Source organism: Acinonyx jubatus, chromosome A3, assembly GCF_027475565.1.
Source record: "Acinonyx jubatus isolate Ajub_Pintada_27869175 chromosome A3, VMU_Ajub_asm_v1.0, whole genome shotgun sequence".
In the NCBI taxonomy this organism is placed as follows: domain Eukaryota; kingdom Metazoa; phylum Chordata; class Mammalia; order Carnivora; family Felidae; genus Acinonyx; species Acinonyx jubatus.
In genome coordinates this window covers 31,308,925-31,326,781 of record NC_069388.1, presented here as the reverse complement: position 1 = coordinate 31,326,781, position 17,857 = coordinate 31,308,925, and the positions used below count along the sequence as shown (strand labels likewise).

At 42.4% G+C, this 17,857-nt stretch overlaps 1 long non-coding RNA gene across 1 annotated transcript; it reads right to left on the bottom strand.

Moving 5' to 3' along the window:
- Positions 1-865: 865 nt before the first annotated feature.
- On the bottom strand, positions 866-8,712 carry LOC113602472 (uncharacterized). Its single transcript, XR_003423915.2, has 3 exons — positions 8,240-8,712; positions 6,778-7,097; positions 866-3,470 (listed from the first exon to the last, which is right to left on the bottom strand). It is a non-coding gene; the product is annotated as an uncharacterized LOC113602472 (long non-coding RNA).
- Between the last annotated feature and the right edge of the window lie 9,145 nt (positions 8,713-17,857).

Genomic DNA, 17,857 nt, shown 5'->3' with positions numbered 1-17,857 from the left:
ACAACCATTAAAGATGATAGAAAATACAGCAAAAAAAAAAAATCTGAGATCATGCATTGCATTCTCAGTTTCCATGTTTCATTGGTCTCCTCGAATCTCCATTCCTCGGGTTTTTTTGTATTTCTTGGTGTTGATGTTTTTTAAGATTCCAGGTCACTTATTTTGTGGAATGTCCCTCAACTGGAGTTTGTCTGATGCTTCAGCCTGGTTTCCAATGGCATTGAGCACTGTTGATCATGCCTTCCCTCTGGAAAATGTTTTTTCCTGGGTTTCCCTGATACCACCCTCCTATTTTTCTTTTTCCTCTTTTAAAAATTCATTTAAATCTCCTTTATAAGCTCTTCTCTCTCTTCGTTGTGGGCCTTTCTCAGGATTCTGTCTTGAATCTTCTCCTTCCCATCTATGCTCATGATTCCCAAACCTCTAAGCCTCCTGAAAGGCTCCTCCTGAGATTCAAATCAACATATCCTTCAGTCACCTTTATTTCAAACTTCTCCCACCTCTCAGTCAACCTGCTCCTACCTCAGTGTCTGCTGTCTCAGTGAGTTGGACCATTTAGTTGCCAAAGCCAGAACGTTTTTTCCTCCTTTGTCAGCATGTCCTGTATACAGCCATAACCCTGCTGATTCTTTTTCTTAGAGATCTACTGACTATCTCTTAATTCTCTCCATCCACACAGCAACTTTCTGAGTACAGCTCACCATTATCTGCCACCTGGATGACAACAGCTTTCCAACTCTCTTGCAGCCAGTTTGTTTTGTTTTGTTTTGTTTTGTTTTGTTTTGTTTTGTTTTAATGAAGTTTAAGCACACCACTCCCTTACGCTGGGGCTAAAGCTCAAACTTCTTTACTAGATTTAGAGGACCCTTATCCCTTATCTCCCACCACTATCCCCCCAACCCTCCACCTGTACACTCTTTTCTTTTCCTTCAATACTCTGTGCTTGCCTGCTTTCGCCCCTGAGCTTTTTACGTAGACAGTTTGCTTCCTTAGGGACACTCTTCTTTGGTCTTTCTCATCTTTCAGATCTCAGCTTTAGGGAATTCTTCTAGGAAACCTTCTCCGACTTTTCAAATGAAAGTTAGTTATCCCTCCTAAGAACCCCTGCATTCCTCCATTTACCATGATTAAATTCCTTTGCCCTTTCTGTTTCTCCCACTAACTGTAACTGCCTTGAAGGCAAGGACTGTGTCTATTTCATATTTGTAGTCCAGATCCCAGCCCAGTGACTCAAAAGCATTTTTATATGCATGAATTAATAAGTCTCTTCCCAGGTGTCCTGCATTCCCCACTGCCATCTGACTCAACTCTTATACTCTCCAAGAAGTCTCAAAAACATACCTTCTTCCTGACCTGTTATCAGTGAAACAAACCTTGGAACATTTTGCCATTGTCACCCTTTCCTTGAAAAACACATTGTTAGGGCGCCTGGGTGGCTCAGTCCGTTAAACGTCCAACTTCAGCTCAGGTCATGATCCCACGGCTCATGGGTTCCAGACCTGTGTCGGGCTGTGCTGACAGCTTGGAGCCTGAAACCTGCTTCGGATTATGTGTCTCCCTCTCTCTCTCTGCCCCTCCCCTGCTTATGCTCTCTCTCTCTCTCAAAAATAAATAAACAAAAAATAATAATAATAAAAGAAAAAACATACTTGTTTGCTTATAAACTAATTCTTCTTTATTCTCCTGTGGCCTCTCCGTAATAAGTTTTATCTTTCTGATGGGCTTCCTGGAGCAAATTTCTGAATTCTGAAATGACTTGTCTTTGCCATATAGCATGCCTCTGACCATCCTTCCTTACCACTTTCAATTGGTTAGTGCATAAGAAATGAAAACTAATTGAAGTCATCATCAAAACAAAATAGGGACTTTAAATCTGTGGAGACAGCAAAATAGAGATTTTATTGCATTCCAAAAGTAAGGTATAAGTTATTTCGGTCCCCCTGCTGTTTTGCCATTGATTATATAATGGCTGTAAAAAACTGGGTTATGTCACAATCTTATGAAACCTTTATATTTCATGGTTGATTTTTCTGCCATCAGCTAAGCTAGCTGGTGCCAAATCTCTTTCAGCAGAAAGAAGTCACTTTAGGTGAAAGACCAGAATAGCTCTTTCAACGTGGGATGATGTTGTTTGCAGTTACCTTATCTGTCTTTGTTATTCTGAACCTTGATCTAATTACTCACCCATCTGGGGAATTTAGCTTTAAGAAGAAAGAAAGAAAACCTTACAAAAGTTCAAGGGTTAAGTAATTGATGAGTCTCAAGGCATCCTATTGCTTTTCATTCATGCAATATTATAAAGCCTTAATTAAGCAATAAATAGATGTCCAAGGAAAAAAAATACGTATCAGATAGACTGTAAGCTCCTAGACTGGACCGGAAGATCCATGAAAGTGAAGATGTGGGTTTTATTTGCCAATAGATACCCAGCACTTGGACCGTGTATATTTATCATGAACATAAGCTTGGACCTTAATTTCTAGAGTCAGTACTAGCACAATGGTAAAGACTGTCTGACCTATAACCCAAAGCCACTCTGGACTATCTATACTCAGAGGTGAAGAAACAAGATCTCTTAGTGTAGAGTCAGGAGGCTGAGCTTCAGTCCTAGCTCTCAATAACCAATTACGTGGCTGTAGCCCTTTAATCTCTGTGAGCCTCAACTTCCTTGCCTGTGAAAAGGGAACAATAAATGCCTTCCAGGACTACTTAGAAAAAAAACCAAAATTGCTTGATGGCGTCATTGACAGACTGATGGCTAGCAATTCTAAATTCACTTTCCTTGCAAACGAGTGATTTGAAGAATACCAGGTATAATGAAAGTATGATGTCAGCAGGGAACAAAGGCAGTTTGTAGAGGCTGTAGATGAAAACATTGATGATATCTATAAATACTAAAGAAATAATTTGATTCTTATACCTTTATTGGAATGTGATGTCTGAGGTCTTAGTAGTTATTGCAAAGCTTTGAAATCATCAGATATAATAGGGTGATGAAGATTTTTATGTGTTTATATTCTTCCTACCTCCAAGAACTTTTAAAGGAAGTGAATGAGCATTTTACCTGGGGACAATACATAATATATTCTATTTACTATGGCTGCCTGATAAATTACCCCAAAACTTTGAGACTTAAAATAACACTTGATCTTTTATTATCTCTTATGGTTTCTGTGCTTCAGTTATTTGGCAGTGGTTTGACTAGATGGTTCTGGCTCAGTGTGTCTCATGACGATACGGGCTGATAGCAGGTAAGGCTGAAACCTTTTGAAGGCTGAACTGGAGTTGAAGACTCCACTTCCCTGCTGATTCACTCATGACGAGGAAGTTTGTGTTGGCTCTGGATGGGAGGCCTCAGTTTCTCTCCATATTGGCCTTTTCATAGGACCGCCTGAGGCCCAGGGCACTCCAGATAAGTGTGTTCACAGCAAGCTGCCTGCATTCCTCAGATCTGGCGTGGCAAACTTTTTCTGTAAAGGACCAGACAGCAAATATTTTAAGCCCTGTGGGCCACCTCCAGTCTACCACATATTCTCCCCTTTTTAATAAACTCTATTTTAGGAGTACCTGGGTGGCTCAGTTCGTTGAGTGTCCAACTCTTGATTTCGGCTCAAGTCATGATCCCAGGGTCATGGGATCAAGCCCCACGTTGGGCTCCGTGCTGAGCCTGGAGCCTGCTTAAGATTTCCTCTCCCCCTGTCCCTCTACCCAGTGCACACGCTCTCTCTCTCTCTCTCTAAAATAATAATAATAATAATAATAATAATAAAATTTTTAAAACTATATTTGATTTTTTGTTTTTAAGTTTATTTATTTATTTTGAAAGACAGAGAGAGAGAGCATGAGCCAGAGAAGGGGAAGTGAGAGTAGGAGAGAGAGAATCCCAAGCAGGCTTTGTGCTGTCAGTGCAGAACCTGATGTGGGGCTCTGACTCATGAACCGTGAGACTAAAGACCTGAGCTGAAGCCAGGAGTCAGATGCTCAGCCAACTGAGCCACCCAGGTGCCCCTAGAAAACTATTTTAAAAATAGGAGGGGAGCCTGGGTGGCTCAGTCAGTTAAGCGTCTGATTTCAGCTGAGGTCATGAGTTTGAGCCCCACCTCTGGCTCTGTGCTGACAGCTCAGAGCCTGGAGCCTGCTTCACATTCTGTGTTTCCCTCTCTCTCTCTGCCCTTCCCCTGCTCACGATCTCTCTCTCTGTCTCTCGAAAATGAATAAATGTTAAAAAAGAAAAATTTTTTTTAAATAAGAAAGCCAATCTTTGCTCACAGGCATGCAAAAACAATTTGCAGGCTGGGTTTTGCCCATTAGCCCTAATTCCAGTCCTTGTCCTAGAGTAAGCAATCCAAGAGACCAAGATGGAAGCTGCCATATCTTCAAAAACTTAGACTGCCAAGTCACACACTATCCCCTCCCATGTGTTCTATTAGTCATTCAGGGCTTGATTCATTGTGGGAGAGGAGTACATAAAGGCATGGATCATTGGAGGACACTGCTACACCGTGCCTTTAAAAATAATATGTCTGAGCAGCACACCAATTGATTAACATGATAGAGCACAAGAGAATTGTCCTTATCTCAAAATATAAGATATTCTACTCCTAATTGCTTGGTATTTTTCTAAATTATTCCCTAAAAAGTCTAGAAAATAAAAAGAATATAAATAACTAGATTATGGGTGGAGACTATCTTTTTATCTTCAAAAATCTCACACAACTCCTAACAAAATTATTTTGAAATAGTGGGCCTCATATTTTTCAGCCAGTTGTGCTGACTTTACATAGACACAGTATGTGTTTACTAAGAAAAAAAGAAAAATGTAGGAAAAACATGAGTAGTGAAATATTTATGGAAATACCTCACTGTCAAAGATACAGTAATCACTCAAAATTTTTTTTCTTTTTAAATATCCACTTGTCTTTTTGGAAAATACCTTTGAGTCATGTTCTCAAAGATAGTGTCTCAATGCCTGGATGTGAGCAAGAATGCAGAGAACTTGACAGAACTTGCCAAGAGCTGCTGGCTTCATCTGGCTTTGTTGGTAATTTTTGAGTCTCCAAATGATTTTGCTGCTATGATCTTTGACAACAACCTTCTGAAATGAAATAAGGTAAAGCCACCTTCTTACACTCCATGCTGGTTAAATCACAGGTTGAACTACATCGAGCACCAAATTACTGACTTCTCCCCCCCATTCTTTCCACACCATGACCTCTAAAAAGCCTGCAGGTGCCACGAAGAGGCTGTGCAGATTGGAAGATGTCTTCATTCCTGTATTTCTCATCTTTAACTGAAGGTAGCATTGTCCATGACACCTAAAAGCAGTTCAGTCTTTGAACTTCTCCAGCGAAAAGCAAAATACACTCACACTAATGTGTAATGTATCTTCCAAAATTTCTCTTGAATTGTGCAAGTCTTTATTTTCCAGTTCTGGGAAGTGTATTTCTAAATGCTGGTCCCTGAGAAGGTCTTCCTATGCATTCTACATACCCCAGAAGGTGTAAGGAAAGAGCAAGGATTTGACTGCACAGAAATGTGCAAAGCTGACCTAAACACATATCAGAGCCACAGACAGATCAGGTGAGGAGCTAATACCCATCTTATGTAAAAAGGGGGCTCTAGGGAACCTGCTCTGGAAGGATGTCCATGGCCAGTTGCTAGATGGCAAGCAAAGTTCTAAGCGCAGAGAAAAACTGCAGTCGATATACAGTGGCTATCTCTAGAAAGTAGGACCGGGTAGGGCTGGTGAAGAGTGGACACGATTACTCTTTGGTTTATAAACCTCCAAATTCTTTGGATTTTTTTTTTTTTACAACAACACACATTACTTCTGTAATTCAAAATAATTATAATATGCTACCAATAGCTAAGTTTGGTAGAGCACTCTAGACGGTGCTAAGGGCATTAATGACATGAATTTCTTCATGTAATTTTAGTAATAATGCTGTGGGTAAGGTACTATTATTATGTCTGTTTCACAGGTGAGGAAACCGAGACACAGAGACAAAGCTCGTAAATGGCTAAGAGGATTTTAAAATATATAAACTGTAAAGAATACAATTATCCTAAAAAGAATCAGTGGTACTATTCCTAGCTTTAGAAAATAAGTCAAAAATAATTTATAATTTAGGGAATGATTTAAGTTTTCATTTAAACTAATGAACCGGAGCACATTGAACTCATAAATTATTTTTTAAGAGCATTATTAAAATAGAGCAGACACAGCCTTATACTGGATATCTGTGACCTAAATCCTTTGTGTGTTTTAGAAACACCCTTTGAGTGTGCTATAAAAACCCCATGTCAGAATGCATGGTTGCTAAACTGGCTTGTTTAAAGGCCAAGAGAGGGCAAATCACTAGCGAAAGCATAAACGAGGAGAAATGTGTAATTACAAAGCTCAAATGCTCCAAACCCATTGATGTAGAAAATAAAAATGTGAAGACAGCCCCTTCGTTGGGTTTATTATCTTAAATTGGCTGCCTCCTTTGTTGTGGATAGCCAGACAGATGCATGAGAGAGGCAGAGTGCTCACTCCATGTCTGTGGTGACACTCTGAGAGTTTGCAGCCTCCGCTCCTGGGGTTCCTAATATTCCTGTTCTATAAAAGAAGGTAGTAAAATCCACCTCCCCGCCATACCTGAAGACAGCATGTAAACGTACTCTCCTTTTGCTATCAAAGTGACGAGAAAAGCACTTACCTACTGTCCACTGATAATATCAAGTTATAAATACCCATTATCAGTAAGTCCTTGGAATGAACTGAAATCCACTAACCTTTGAGAAAGACAATGAGCCAGATGTTTCTGAAGTTCCAAAGGGCAGAGCCAACCTCTTAAGAGGGTAAAGTAGGAGGCTACCTAGTCGATCATTTGAACAGCACAAGGTAGAACATCCTGGCCCAAAACATCTTTGGACACTTTATGTACCTGAAGTTCCAACATTAGATATTCATTCCTTTGTATTGTTAGAGTCTTCCTTCAGAATGAAAGTATCTTCACATCACCTTGCCACATGGGCAGTTAGTTCAAAGTTGGGTCATTGGGAGTAACACCTAGAAGGTCAATCAGTCCTCAAGTTAGGAGGTTAGGAGGGGCCTGCCCAGAAGAGAGACACAAACAGATGTTAATATAAACAAACTGCAAAGAATGTGATTATTCTAAAAGGAATCAGAGTTACTATTCCCAGCTTTGGACCACCCCTAGGACTAAAGGAGCTCTAGTCCTTCCCAGGTCAGTATGTCCCACATAAACAGGGCCAGGCTGGTAATCTAGTTTCCAACTGCACAAATGCCTCCAGCTTTGGCTGGGTTCCCTCTGAAGTCACCTTCCCAGCAAATAGCTAGACTTGGTGACTCACTGGCGTTATTTCTCTCTTGTGCTTTGAGACTCTGTAGACACACAGAGCTGGGCTATGGGCAGTGTCTAGATGCAGACACGATCTTTCCAAGATGGACTTCTGACCCCCAGAAAACTGGCTTTTTTGTTTTTGTTTTTAAATTATTGTTTTTAAATTTTTTTTCAACGTTTTTTATTTATTTTTGGGACAGAGAGAGACAGAGCATGAACGGGGGAGGGGCAGAGAGAGAGGGAGACACAGAATCGGAAACAGGCTCCAGGCTCCGAGCCATCAGCCCAGAGCCTGATGCGGGGCTCGAACTCACGGACCGTGAGATCGTGACCTGGCTGAAGTCGGACGCTTAACCGACTGCGCCACCCAGGCGCCCCTGTTTTTGTTTTTAAATTATATTGTCATCATGGATTTTGTAATCCTTTCCATGGAGAATGAGTCTGTATTCTGCTCTGATTAAGGATCTCAAGGTCCTAGACAGGAATGCTTTCCCCCCTGCCCCCCGCTCTGCAAAAGGAACTCACTACACTCACATTCTTTCTCTTAGCATATAACCTACCATCCCCTGAGTGCCAGCAACACTAAACTAAGGGCCATTCCCACCAGCCCTGGCTGTGAAGAGGTTGTCATAACAGGAAACTCTTAATGTCTATTTAATCTGCAGACAGCATGGAACTGGGGGGAGGGAGGAGTGGCAAGCAAGGAGGAAGGAGCTAGCAAATCGCAGAGACAGACACACCCTATGTACCATCCCCTTCAGAGAACCATCTCAGAGATTAACTCGAGGAAGTGTTAGGACTCTGAGCTCTGAGCAAGGGTTTCCTCACTCAACCACAAAACAAAATTCAGTGAGAGCAAGCTCTGAATTAAGGTGATAAGATAAACTTACCACTAGCCTTCTTCTAACAGTTGTCCTTAACATTTCTCTCAGAATCTTCTGAATTTCTCTGCCTCTCTCCAGGTCTCACATTGCTCACTGTTTTACTTGACAAACTCAATGAGTTAGTCAAAATATTTTTCATATAAGTTAAACTGCTTCTTTCTGAGCCTCCCTTCATTTCCTCCCTCTTCCTGGATCTGTAGGAAAAAAATTCCCAGGATGATAGAGTGGAATCAGGAGGAAGTCCTTGCCCCAAGAAGACAATAAAAAGTCAAATAACTCAGCTCTCAAGGACTGCCAGGGAAAAGCCACTCATGGGGCACAATGGCTCCTTTGTGAGTTCACCTTCACCAAGTGCATTCATTCAATAGGCTTTGGTCTTTCTGGGCATTTCTCTGGTCAGTGCAGGCTCCTGCCCTCCACCATGATTATTTTAAATTTCTCTCCTCTCCCTCTCAGCTGCTAACTGGCTTCCTAATGTTATTAAACATCTAGCCACATCCAGATTATCTTCCTGTCGATTTAACACAGAAGTTGCTGGCAGTCCCTTTTTGTCTTTCTATGCCCTATCCTCTGTCCTGGACTGTTCACAGGACACTCACACTATTGATCTTCTCTTCCTCTTCCCTTCCCTTCCATTCCCTTCCCTTCCCTTCCCTTCCCTTCCCTTCCCTTCCTTCTCTTTGCTTCCCCTTTCTTCTCTGGCCAATTATTCCCTCTCCACTGGTTCTTTATATCTATATCTATATATCTATTCCTTTACCGGTAATACACATAATATATATAATGCATGAGGCAAATATTTACCCCAAGAAGACAAAAGTTTGTCATTTGCCTTTTAACTTTGTTTATTTTTTTTTAATTTGTTTTCCTCCTTACTGTGTTTTGTGTTGTTCTTTTTTTTGGCATGCAAAGGTTTCTTTCTAAATAATAACATTTATCAAACACTTCTTTCATTGTATCTGGATTTTGAGTTAAAAATACCTTTCCCTTACTAAATACATACATACATACATACATATATACATATATACATATATACATACATAAAAGGGGTGCCTAGCTGGCTCAGTCAGAAGAGCATGTGACTCTTGATCTCAGGGTTTTGAGTTTGAGCCCCACATTGGGTATAGAGATTACTAAAAACAAACAAACAAACAAACAAACAAAAGCCTTACCCCACCCTCAAGATATCAAGGAATTCACACGTTTTCTTCTAGAATTGTATGGCTTCATTTTTACATTTACAGATCCAGTTCATTTGGAATTTACTCATATATGATATGAGGTATAGATCCAATTTTAGAATGTCCAAATGGCTATTCAGGCATCCCAACACCATTTCGTAAAAAGTCTTAGCCCCAGAGATTTGAGATGCCACTTTTATTATGTTCTAAATTTCTGTGTGTATTTGAATCAATTTATGGATTTTCTATTTATGAATCTACCATAAAGAGAAACAACAAAGCCCTCAAGCCCACATCCTTCTCTAGCTTTTGCCCTAGTTCTCTCTTCCACTTTGCAGTCAAACTTTTCAAAATAATTATCTATACTCTGCCTCCATTTCCGTACCTCCATTTACTCCTCAATTCCCTCCAGATTGGCTTTCACCCTTGTCATTCCATCAAAACATTTTGAACTCGAATCGGCACCATGACACTGGATTCCCCAGGCAGATTTTGGGCCACATCTTATTCATTCTCCCAGCAGCTTTTGACATTGTTGAATGCTCCTTGAAATGTTTTCTTTGAGGCACTTGGGTGGCTCAGTCAGTTAAGCATCTGACTCTTGATTTTGGTTCAGGTCATGATCTCACAGTTTGTGAGTTTGAGCCCCACATTGGGCTCCACTCCCAATCACAAAGCCTACTTGTGATTCTCTCTCTCTGTCTCTCTCTCTCTCTGTCTCTCTCTCAAAATAAATAAATAAACTTAAATAAAATGAAAACAATGCTCTCCTGACTGGCCTACAAGTCTCTCCCATCTCCGGCTTTTCCTCCTTTTCCTTAGCTAATTCCTACCTGTGCTCCTGCTGCCCTCCCTGGCCACCCAGCCCTCTCCACTCACTCCCACCCCCTGCTCCCTTAATGCCCACACACTGCCTGGGTTGTCTCATCCCTGCCTGTAGCTTCAGTTTGAACCGACCCACAGGTAACTCATCATCCCCCTCTCCCACCCAGGTCCCACTCCTAAGTGAATCTAGACCCATTTTTTGACCCCCTTCATGACATTTTCACTTGAGCATTTCAAGGGCATTTTAAAGTCAGCATGTCCAAAACTGGACCCAAGAAAGACCTGTTTCATTTTGCCCTTATCCCCAAATCTGGTTCGTGTTCTTCCCTGAATGATAGCATCATCCATCAGGTGAAGAAACCCAAACGCCCAAGTGTCCTCCTTGACTTCCCTTTCCTCACATCCCAGCTCCAAACTATTGCTAAGTCCTCCTGAAGACTTCTCCCATCAGTCTCTCTCCCCCCACAGCACACCCGTGTCCAGGCTATTCTCACCTCACAGATGCATTCCCGCCATGGCCACCAAACTGGTCTCCCTGCTTCCTACTCTTTCCTCATCCCCATATTTCTCTCTTCACTTGGCAGCCCGAGGGATCTGTTTGAAAGCAAACCACTTCACTTGCCTCCTGTTGCTCTTAAAAGAAGCCAAAGTTGTAATGTGGTCTACAGGAGCCTCTGCAGTCTGGCGCCTACTTACCTCTCCCATCTCCTCTTACACCACGTTCGCTTCCCCTTGCTCTCTGAGCTCCAGGGAGTGAGCCAACTCTCAGTGTCTTTGTTATTCTCTCCTGTTAATGGGCCTTTCCTCATGCCTTTGCTAGGCTACCCCCCCTCCCCAGCCCAGCCCCTGCCATGCTTTTCCTGTCTAGGACCAACGCTCCATCATATCCTCTCTGGACCTCCCTTTGGAAATGTTTTCATCACAGTTAGCACTTGATGTTTACATGGGAGATTTATTTTTAATATCTGTGAGGACAAGACCACATCAGTCATTTGTGTCAATTTTATCTCAACATCTACCTCGGGCCCTGACACTGGGAAACAAATGAATAAACTTAAATCAACTCCTACTTCTTTCACAGCCCTTGTTTTCTTTTTTTAAACTTTTAAACAAATTAAAAAAAAATTCTTTTAAGATGGTTTTATGAAACTTGGAATCATGGCTTAGGGTGGAGTCTGATACAATGACCAGAATATTGGGAATCAGGAAATTTTAGTTCTAAATCCAGTCTTATAAACCACAATGGGAAATTTAGGAAAATATTTCAAATATTGCCTACTTCTCCAAAACATGCAAAATATGGCTGCGTCACTTCTAATTTCATTATTTTAGTTACTTTCATATTCTTCTCTTGTGCTGGGTGGTCAAGTTCTTGATGGGATACCACACTGATTTTTGTCTCTGTGAAGTCCATCACTTCGAAGTACATAGAAAGTGTTCAAATCAATGTTGAATAAGTGAGTTAATAAATGTGTAACACAGGATGGCATGATTTTTTTTTGTAGCACGGTGAAAATAATGCAATACTAAAAATAGTTGAGTAAGAATTGAAAGTATTTCCCCTTAGGTTTAATCAGAAGTAAAATATAAACAGAAGTGCCCAAATGTGATAAGTCTTTGGTCAGAGATTTGAATAAGCAGAGCTGATGCCAGGTCAGAACATGTAGTAGGTGTTCAAAAAAGACCTTAGAAGAAACTTAAATAGGGAGTTGAGAAATAAATAGGCATCTGGAGTTGACAGAATATCAGTGTAGGTGAGGCTCTTCAAGAGAGCAGTGAGTATGGAAATTTAGAATTAGTTTCATTTATATAAAACAGAAAATGTACTTAAGTGTGATAGAATATTTTTCTTCATGTAAATGACTTTTGGCTAGTAGCTAGTCCAGTGCTGATATATTGGCTCCGTGATCATTTGGGACCAAGATCTCTTCTATCTTGTTGCTTTGCCATTTGAATGTGTAGCTTCTCCCTCATAACCAAAAATAGTTGCTTGGGTTCAAGCCATTGTATCTGCATTCCAACCAGAGAGAAACAGGAAGAGAGAAAGACGGCCATGCCTAGTCCTTTAGGGACACTTACTGGCACTCATATCCCATTGGTCAGTATTTAGTCAAGTGGCCACAACTAGCTGCAAGAGAAGCTTGTGAATGCAGTCTTTGATCGTGAAAGCCACATGCCCAGTAAAACTTAATAATCAGAAAAATTAAAAGAAGAGTTTGTGTTGCAGGCAATGAAGCTAGAAGGAAATCCATGGAGTAAGCCAGTATTCACATTGCTAGTTCGTACACATAGACTGCCAAGTGCTACACAGCTGGCACAGGTAGTGGCCAGATGAGTGATCATCAAACCTCAGATGGATCTCAGCATCCCAGTGAATTCCACACTGGTGCCCGGTCGGCTCCCTCCTTCACGCCCACAGAGCCTGTTCCAAAGCTTTGCTACTCTTTTAAAGCCTGTCTTCTGCCTCTTGGATCTCTGACGACCCAGAGGAAATGGATGCTGTCAAGCCTGGGTACCTCAGTTTCCCACTCCCATATCTACAAACTTGTCTCTCTCATTCACCCCCACAACGCCTACCCTCTAGTTTTGTGTTTGTTTTCTTTCATTCTGTGTGTTATGGCGTCCTTTCCCCTGATTAAAAGAAACCCTGCCTCTCAAGAAACAAGTCCCAGTGGATATTATGGCTTTTCTTAATATCCTCCCTATCCCAACACTTTCTAAACATTTTCAAGCCTCCCCTATCTTGAAAGACAAAAAGAAGGTTCAGGCCTCCCTTGACTGTGTGGTTTCATCAAGCTACCACCCCTCCCCCTCTCCCTCTATTTGCTTCCACAGCCCAGACTCCTAGGAAAAACAGTCTACTTCCCACCTGCTGCTTACTCCTCAACCCATCGTAATCCTATTGCAACCTGATCTCTGGGCCCTCCTGTCTCCCGAAACTGCTCTGGTCAAGATCTCTGATGACCAATCATTAATTGCCAAATCCAACATTCTCTTTTCAGATTTCATCTTTCCTAATATTTCCTTGGCACATGGCACTGTTGATACTTTTCTTCTGGAAATTGCTCTTATGAGCTCTATGCCCGTTTCTTTTCCACCTCTCACTGGTGCTTCTGAGGTGCCCCAAGGCGATCTCATCCCTTTTCACAACCTCAAATATGTACTCCCTCTACGCTGATAACTCCTGCATCCCGATCTGCAGCTTCAGATCAAAAAGTTCAGGTACAGGGCACCTGAGCGGCTCAATTGGTAGAAGTGTCCGACTCTTGATTTCGGCTCAGGTCATGATCCCAGAGTTGTGGGGTTGAGCCCCAAGTCCTGCTCCATGCTGACAGTGCAGAGCCTGCTTAGGATTCTGTCTCTTTCTCTCTCCCTCTGCCCCTTTCCCCTGCTTGTTCTCTCTCTCTGAAATAAAAATAAAAAAATTAAAATTAATTTTGTTTTAAGTTCAGGTAGTTCCTGGGATGTTTTCACCAGGATATTAATTTGTTCATATTTCTTTGAATAGCATTTTGGGCTGGATTCAACTGGGCAATTCTGCTGATCTCACCGGAGTTCACTCATGCAGCTATAGTCTCTGGTGGTTCATCTTGGCCTAAAAGGGCCTCATGTATCTGGTGGTTGATACTAGCTCCTGGCTGGGGCACTTCAGTTCTCTTCTAGAGAGCTCATCAGGCTTATGCACATCATGGTCTCAGTGTTCCTCCTCTGGCTGAAAGAGAGCAGGCCTCCATGTATAAGTGCTTTTCAGAGCCCTGCTTGTATTACCCTTGCTAATGTCCCATGCACCAAAGCAAGTCCCACAGCCAAACCCCAACTCAAAGGGTGGAGAAGTAAATTCTACTTCTTGATGGTAGAAATAGCAGTCTCGGGATGCCTGGGTGGCTCAGTCAGTTAAGCGTCTGACTCGCTCAGGTCATGATCACACAGGTCTGTGAATTCGAGCCTCATGTCAGGCTCTGTGCTGACAGCGCAGAGCCTGAAGCCTGCTTCTGATTCCGTGTCTCCCTCTCTCTCTGCCCCTCCTCGCTGTCTCTCTCTCTAAAATAAATAAAAACATTTTAAAAAGTAGCAGTCTCATAGCAAAGAGCTATATATACAACAGTGGATAGAATTATTGCAGTAGGCAATCTACCATAATGTCCTTCCCATTCCAAACTTGTTTCTTCCCACCATGTTCCTATCCTACAGAATAGTGCCAGACTCCCCATATTAGCTGAAGCCAGAGTCAGTCTAGTTTACTCCTTCCTCCCTTACAGATGCTGTAGATTGGAGGACTTAATACAAACTTCCAAACCTCTTTCTCTGCCATGGAGATGCCAATGATAAATGCTTTTTCACACTACTTTGTAGCTATAGGTGGTCATGGGGTGCAGTTCTGGCCAATAACTAGAAGTCTCTGAATGATTTTACAAACGCTTTTGCTCCGGGCCCTGAGCGGTCAGCACAGAGCCCAACGCGGGGCTCAAACTCAAGAACCAGGAGATCATACCTGAGCTGAAGCCAGACACTTAACTGACTGAGCCACCCAGGCGCCCCACTTTTGCTTTTTTATTGAAAGGAACAGACCCTGTCTTTCTTATTCTCCTTCCATCCCTGAATGCAAGCAAGACATCTGGAACTGCAGCAGCTATCTTGTGACCATGAGGTGACGACTATTAAGAAAAGACCAAGAGAAGTAGAGAGACAGCAGCCTTGATATTGTTGAATCATGAAACAAAGGCAGCATTTGCCTCGGTCTAGACTTCTTGCTATGGGGAAAAATTAACTCCTCCGTTTAAACCACTCTAAATTGGGATTTTTTTTTGCTACTTCCAGTCAAAAGAATTCCTGGCACACCTTCATCCCTAATCCAATCAGTCATCACATCCTATACACTCTTCCTCCTGTGGTTTTCCCACTGGTACTTCCCTCATTTCATCTCTGCGACCTCTGCCTTTTTTCACACTCCCATGGAACTACCTCAACAACCTTCCATCTGGTTTCCTTCTAATCTTTTCTCCAACCTAATCCTGCTTATTGCCAGAACTTGATCCACCCAGAGTCGAAAAATTTCCGATTTCCCATCATCTAAGTTCTTAGTTACTTAGAATGGCCCACAATGGCTTTCTCAATCTAACCCCTACACATCTCCCCATGATTCAGCATGTCTAGGGTGGGACCCAGGAATTTGTACTCCTAACAACCTCTCTGATGGTGATGCTACCAATAGTGGGTAAACCACTTTTTGAGTAGCATTGGTACAGAGTTCTTTTCCTTCAGAGCATTTGCCTTCACTTGTAACAATAGGTTCCTTCATTCCTTAATTTAGTGGTTCTCAAACATGAGCCTGCATCAGAGTCCCCTGGGGGGGCTTGTTAAAACACAGAACGCTGGCTTCTACCCCCCAGAATTTCTGATTCAGCAGGTTTAGGGTAGGGCCTAAGAACTTGCATCTCTAACGAGTTCCCAGATGACGTTGATGCTGCCTGTCAGGAACCATACTTCGAGAATCACTGTCTTACTACAGGGTTTATCAACCAGGGCACTATTGACATCTTGGGCCAGATAATTCTTTACTGTGGAAGAGTTGTTCTGCACGTCACAGCACATTTAGCAGCATCCCTGGCGTCTACTCAATAGATGCCAGGAATAACTCCTCCTGTTGTGGCAAAAACATCTCCAGGAGTTCTCAGATGGCCCCTAGTTGAGAACCACCATCTTGGACTGACTCTTTGATCTCTAACCATCTTTTTCTTTAATCTCTATGTTTCATAAAAGCAGGAGGCTGGTTTTTTTGTATTCCCAATGCCTGTTACAGCTACTCAACAGATGTTTGTTCCACAAATGAATCCAATTCCAAACGGATTTAAGGTCCTTTAATGCTTCCTTCTCCAATCCCTTTCTGGTATCTCCCTCTGATCACCAAAAAGCATTAAGAAAAAAAAAAAAATCTTTCTGCTGCCACCCTACCCTGAACAGCAAGGTAACAACGACATTTCCAGTCTTTTTTCTGTATTTTATAGGACATCTAGAAATTCTAGATTCTAGAAATAATTCTAGAATATCTAGAAATATTCTAGAAATAATAGCTTAACCAGAAGAACAACCTAATAATGAGAATTTATGAATTGTGACAGGCTGGCAGATAGGGGATACTTTTGCTCCCTCAATAGCAGTATCATATGGGGAGCAGCCTATGACACCCACACATTAGGTGGCCCAGGAAGTAAAGACAAGAAAGCTGAGGACTCAGAACCCTGGCAGGCAGTGAGTAGGGACCAGGGAGTTTGCAGAACTGGTGTCACAGTGTGTTCCTGTTCAAGTGTATTTGACTTTCTCCAACTTCCTCCTCCTACCACCAATCTCTAGATCGGGGCTCCCTGGTGAGCTTGTGCTGCTCCAGGAGAGTAATTAGGGAATAAATTGTTCCTTTCTGGGTTGTCTTGGACCACAAACACCTCACTGTATGTGCCAAGCAGGTCTTTAGGCCAGATTTTGTAAATGCCCGAGGGTGGTTGAAGCTTTGTTCATTCACCTGTGGGGGATTAACAATCATTGTGCTTTCAAGCCTTCAAGAAGGAAATTCTCACAGGGAGTGTAGTGGAGCAGAGCTTTCTGGTTCGCTGAGAGTGTGAGTGTAATTTTACGATGATTTGCTGGGTTAATTGATTCTTTGATGGTATGTTATAGAAGTTACTTGAGCTACCATGAGAGACAATGGAGAATTTATACCTATGTTGTACCCATATCGGCATAATTCACAGAGGAGGAGCCAGGTGTAGGAGGGTTTTAGGAAGGATCTGGATCAAGAAGTCATATCTCTTCTCTGATTCTCTGGGCCATTCTCTCTCTCTCTCTCTCTCTCTCTCTCTCTCTCTCTTCCCTGCCTCCTTGTACCACCCCTCTGCCCTGTCCTGCAGACTGGCATTCTCTGCTTCCCTTACCTGTTGGTATACTTGCAAAGCTCCTGAGTTCACATGTGAGAGCCCTAGCCTCCTGCAGACACTGACCTATATCCTCTCTGTTCCAATACAAGATTCCAGGGAAGGAGAAGCTGATGGGTGTAGCTTGGGTCCAGCTAGCTATGGGAAGTACTAGCAAGCTTGCAGGGGTCCACCCTGAAGATGGGGGTAGTTCCCAGATATCATGCTCTCTTAGATCGGATCCCCTGAAGCAGACTCTGAATCAACGATTTGAGTACTAGTTTATTTAGGAGGATATCGGAAGAACATATACTCTCACCTCACCCTTCTTAACTCCCTTTGGTCCCCCGCTGGAGACCTCTGCCAAAGTCTCAAGCCAGAAGGCAAGGGAGCCAGGGAGCCTATTGAATTGGCCCATGTTGGCCCAGCCTTCCAGGGCACAGAGCAGGGTGAAGAAGGGTATCAAGTAAATCTGAAGGGGCAAATGAAGACATGATTCAGACAATTCTCAAGAGAATCATGTTATTTAGTGGGTGGCTCGGTTGGTTAAACGTCCGACTTTAGCTCAGGTCATGACCTCGAGGTTTGTGAGTTCGAGCCCCGTGTCAGACTCTGTGCTGACAACTCAGAGCCTGAAACCTGCTTCAGATTCTGTGTCTCCCTCTCCCTCTCTGCCCCTCCCCCACTCATACTCTATCTCTCTCTCAAAA